Here is a 5,857-nt window from a genome sequence, read left to right on the forward strand (position 1 = left end):
CTTTTGTGCCAGGTGGGGAGGTACAGAGAGGCACATCCAGTGATGTGACGCTTAGGGGTTATTCCTGACTGTACTCAGGGATCACTGCTGGAAGGCTCGGGACCAAATGGGTTACAAGGGATCAAACCCAGGTCGGTGGTATGCAAGGCAAGTGCTTTACCTACTGAATTCACTACAGCCCAAGTTCAGTATTCTTTAATCTGCCATAATTCTTGCATGTTGATATCTCATATATAGTTTTGCAAATTATCAATTATCTTCTGTCTTTTTAACATTAAACACTCCACTGACATAGCAAGCACAGTTCCCTTAAAGAGCTGAGTTTAACTCAGATCTAACCAAAAGCCAGTTGTCACTTCTTATGTCCCTAATTCCTCTCTAGTGGACTGATCCTTAAGCATGCCAGAAGCAGGTAAACAGCTTTATGACTCCCTTCTACCCGGGCATGACCTTTACTTTCAGACACGTTCCAGATTTCATTTCACAAAATGAGTAGTTGCATCCATTTCCAAGAAACCCATTTAATACATGTTTCCTTATAGTTTATAAGGATTTCTTGATTTCTTCTTTTTCCAAAAACTCACATATCTTCACCTTAACTTTAAAACATGTTAAAGTATAACAATTATAATGAATATAAAAATGTTCACAAGTAGATTCCAATAAAATTGGAAATTTTTCCTTTCCTGTGGTTTTTACACAATTATGTGAACAATGTTGTTTCATAAGTTCAAATTCTTAAGAGCACAAAGACTGAAAATGAAGTAGTAATTGCAAACTAGTAAGTGATAGATTAAAAGCATATGAGTGGTTCTAAAGTGCTTTGATGTATAAAATAATGAACTATGGTATTAGTGTAAAAAAGTAAATTGCTGAAATTATGCTATTTTAATTCTTCCTTAGAAATAGCTATGACACTGAATGTGTAATGTAATGTTTCTTTTTCTACCTTTAGTTGAATATAATTTTTAAACCCTTCAAATAGTATAACAAAAAGTTTCAACCAACAGAAATTATATGTAAAATTTTTTACCTGCTAAAACATTAAAAGTTGTGGTCATTGATGTTAAATAAATGCATCCAAATGCAGAATGTACTCATCTGCAGAATGAAAATATTTTTTGCGTTATAGAAACATATAATCAAGGTAGAGGATCAGAGAGTAAGTAAATCATATCTATGAATAGGTTCACATTTCATCTATAACTAATTTTTGAACTGATGTTGAAGACTCAGTATCTCATTTAGGCGATGGATATGTTCTGAATGTAAGAATAAATCTGAAACTAAAAGAGAACACTTCCTTCTATTTGGAAATTCTTTTTAACAATGACTTCCCATTTTTTCTTTCTTTAAAAGTAGATTGAGAGCTAATTCTAACATTCTTTTTGTTTTCTTTTTTTTTTTTTACAAATTTTCTTGAAAATTTTATTATCGTTGAATAAAAATAAATTCTTTAACGTTATCACAGTTTATAAGAAGTGTTTGCTTTTAATTTTTGTTTTGGGGCCTTATTTGATGGTACTGAGGATTTATTCCCTCACTGTGTTCAAAGGACACTCTTGGTGGTTCAAGGGATTCAGTTTGAGGATTTTTTTCTTTTTTCTTAATTTTTTAAAATTTTATTAAATCACCATGAGATAGTTACAAGATTTCATGTTTGGGTTACAATCTCACAATGATCAAACACCCATCCCTTCACCAGTGCACATTCCCCACCACCAATTATCCCAGGTATACCCCCCTCTTTCCCACCCTCCCCTTCCATCTATGTCAGACAATATTCCCCATACTCTCTCTATTTTTGGGCATTATAGCTTGCAACGCAGACACTGAGAAGTCATCATGCTTGGTCCGTTATCTACTTTCGGCATGCATCTCCCATCCCAAATGGTTCCTCCAGCCATCACTTTCTTAGTGGTCCCATCTCTATTCCACCTGCCTTCTCCTCTCCATTCAGGAAGCAGTCTTGCAGCTATGGGGCAATACCCCTGGCCCTTGTATCTACTGTCCTTGGGTGTCAGCCTCATGTGATGTTATTTTATACTCCACAAATGAGTGCAATCCCTCAATGCCTGTCCCTCTCTTTCTGACTCATTTCACTTAGCATAATACTCTCCATTTTTATCCATTTATAAGCAAATTTTATGACTTCATCTCTCCTAACAGCTGCATAGTATTTCATTGTGTAGATGTACCAAATTTCTTTAACCAGTTATTTGTTCTAGTGCACTCGGGTTGTTTCCATATTTTATCTATTGTGGACAGTGTTGCAATGAATATATAGGTACAGATGTAATTTCTACTGTGCTATTTTGCATCCTCAGGATATATTCCCATAAGTGGTATTGCAGGGTGATATGGAAGTTCCATTTCTAGTTTTTGAAGGACTGTCCATATTGTTTTCCAGAAAGGCTGGACCAGTCGGCATTCCCACCAACACTGAAGGAGAATCCCTTTTTCCCTACATCCACGCCAGCACTGGTTGCTTTTGTTCTTTTGAAAGTGTGCCAGTCTCTGTGGTATGAGATGATATCTCATTGTTGTTTTGATTTGCATCTCCCTGATGACTAGTGATGTGGAGCATTTTTTTCATGTGCCTTTTGGCCATTTGTATTTCTTTTCTTTCTTTCTTTTTTTCTTTTTTGCTTTTTATGTCATACTTGGCGATGCACAGGGGTCACTCTTGGCTCTGCACTCAGGAATTACCCCTGGCGGTGCTCAGGGGACCATATGAGATGCTGGAAATCGAACCCGGGTCAGCCGCGTGCAAGGCAAATGCCCTACCCGCTCTCCTACCATTCCAACCCCAGCCATTTGTATTTCTTTTTTAAGGAAACTTCTGTTCATTTCTTCTCCCCATTTTTTGATGGGGTTGGAGGTCTTTTTCTTATACAATTCTATTAGTGTCTTGTATAACCTGAATATTAATCCCTTATCAGATGGGTATTGGGTAAACATTATTTCCCATTCTGTGGGCTCTTTCTGTATTTTGGTCACTGTTTCTTTTGAAGTACAGAAGCTTCTTAGTTTGATGTAGTTCCATTTGTTTATGTTTGCTTCCACTTGCATGGTCAGTGCTGTTTCATCCTTAAAGATGCTTTTAGCTTCAATGTCATGGAGATTTCTGCCTACATTTTGCTTTATGTACCTTATGGATTCATGTCTGATATTGAGGTTTTTAACCCACTTTGATCTGAATTTTGTGTCTGGAATTAGATAGAGGTCAGAGTTCATTTTTTTGCAGGTAGCTATCCAGTTCTCCCAGCACCACTTGTTGAAGAGGCTTTCCTTGTTCCACATTGTATTTCTTGCTCCTTTGTCAATGATAAAGTGGCCATATATTTGGGGTCTGTGACAGGATATTCAACTCTGTTCCATTGGTCTGCAGATCTGTTTTTATCCCAATACCATGCTGTTTTAATTACTACTGCTTTGTAGTAGAGTTTGAAGTTGGGAAAGGTGACGCCACCCATCTTCTTTTTTGCTTTCGCTATTCATGGGGGTTTATTGTTCTATATAAATTTCAGGAGTGTTTTGTCTATTTCTTTAAACAATAAGTCAATATAGTAAAGTGGCAGGCTACAAAATCAACACCCAAAAGTCCATGACTTTCTTATATACAAATAATAAAAGAGAATAAAGAGATATTTAAAAATACAATCCCATTCACAATAGTACCTCAGAAAATCAAGTACCTTGGAATCAGCTTAACCAAAAAGGTGAAGGACCTATACAACTAATATTACAAAACATTACTTCAAGAAATAAAGGAGGACTCTAGGAAATGGAGACACATTCCTTGATCATGGATAGGGAGAATTAACATTATCAAAATGGCAATACTGCCCAAAGCACTATACAAATTTAATGCAGTCCCTATCAGAATACCCATGACATTTTTCAATTGAGGATTAAATACAGTTAATCCTAAATTCCGGTACTAATTCTCTGGCCTGAAGAAGTGCTTGTTTTAAAGATCATTTCTTGTTAAAATATTTATTTCAAAAATCCTCATGTAAACCATTTGGATGTTAATAAAATTTTATAAACATTTCAAAAAATTATTCCTAGTATCTATCCTTTAACTGGGATGACAATAACATTACTATGACAGTATTTTCTTTTTTATTCAAATCAACTGCTTTGAAGGTTAATGACTATTATATTGATTTTAAAATTTTATTCTGATAGGCAAGAACAGAAAAATGGCTTTATGAATATTTTTCATTTTCAATGAACTATTATAGAATAAAATATTTGATACTAAATGTTCTTATGCTTGAGTACTGAAAATAATCATTTTTAGCCCCCCAAAAAACTGGTACTGTCAATATTTTAAAAAATAGTGATATTTACATAATAAATAAATTTTAGTCACTATGTTCTTCCTCATCACTGAAATATGTGCTTTTCTTTATTCTTGGGCATTTTGAATCACCTGATGTCGAGGGACCTCCTGGATTGGGTTTTGATTTATTTTGTTTTTCAATTTGGCTCGCTGGAAAGCTATGACCTGACTAAGGCTGTCAAGAGAAGGATCTTCATCTTCATCTTCATCTTCACTCTCTTCTACTTCTTCAATTTCTTCTTCTGGTTCAGGAATTTTCTTCTTCCTCTTTTTCTCTTTTTTCTTTGGAGGTTCACGTTCTCCAAGCATATTTTTGGTTAAGGCATAACTTAAGTGTCCATTTTCCCCACATTCATAACACTTAGATTTATCAAAGTACTTTTGTCTTTGGATAAATTCAGCAGCTCTTCCATTGTCAACAGCAATACTTGCCTTTATTACTCTATTAAATAACTCTTTGTTATTTATCGACCTGGTACAGTTCAGGTGCAGAGTCTTCATCCAAAAACAAAATAAATGCTACCCCTTTACTCTTCGTGGTATCTTTATCTTTCATTCATTATAGTACCCTTTCCAGCTTTGGCATCCTGGGAGAATATCTGGGAAGAGTTACTGTTGGTCAGGGGAAAAAGGAAGTTGGATACATACACGGGTGCTCTTTCTTGGGGCCAATCCACCACCCATTTCTTCCGCTGGGCCCACTCGGGCCCAGAGAGGCTCGAGCACTCAGTTCCTGCGGGGCCCACCCTGTCCCATGTCGGCTGGCTTGCCTCCGGCTCCCTCTAACATTCTATGAGGCCCAAATAAGCAAGGTATATAAATTACTTCAAGTATTGAATACATGAGTCTTCGCTAAAGTCATATTAAGGCATAAGTGAAATAGGTAGCCCCCATGGGTGCTGATGTGGGGCAGAGAGGAGAGACATGGCCACCTTTTCCCCATCTGCTCTGCCACTTCCTCCCCAGGCTATCTGGAAAGGCTCGGACTGATAAAGTCTGCTATGAGACCCTGTGCAGCATGGGCCAGTGCCGCCTCTGACTCCCACAGGGTGGCCAGGTGACTAGCAAGCCACACCTGAAGTCTGCTTGGTCCTCTCAGCACAGGACTTGATCCCCGCCACTCAATTTCTAGGGGATCCATGGGCTCAGGTTGGGATGAGGAATTGCAGGAAAGGAAAGTCAGTCTAGGCCTTACCTAGCGTTGCCAGCTTTTTTTCTTGCCTCAAAGAAAAGAAATTCAGGAGTAGATGGGCAATGAAGTAAAACAGATTTTATTTAGAAGGTTTTTGGAAGGGGAAGGAGAGAAAGAAAGTAAGTGAGAGAGAGAGAGATAGTAATATGCCCAAAGTCTTCTCCAAAGGCTGAGAGAGCCCGTACACACACCCCAGTGTCAGATATGAAAGCATGAAAGTACTTATCTCAAGAGGGGAGATGTGCGAGATGCATGTCCTTGGGAACCATGTACGCTCAGCCATGCGGGCACAAGTAGCGCATGGGCTTGGCAGC

General features: G+C 37.6%; 1 pseudogene; it reads right to left on the bottom strand.

Moving 5' to 3' along the window:
- Nucleotides 1-4,373: 4,373 nt before the first annotated feature.
- Nucleotides 4,374-5,035, bottom strand: LOC129400316 (zinc finger CCHC-type and RNA-binding motif-containing protein 1-like; annotated as a pseudogene).
- Nucleotides 5,036-5,857: the final 822 nt, after the last annotated feature.

The sequence above is a fragment of the Sorex araneus genome, chromosome 1 (assembly GCF_027595985.1).
Source record: "Sorex araneus isolate mSorAra2 chromosome 1, mSorAra2.pri, whole genome shotgun sequence".
Lineage (NCBI taxonomy): Eukaryota > Metazoa > Chordata > Mammalia > Eulipotyphla > Soricidae > Sorex > Sorex araneus.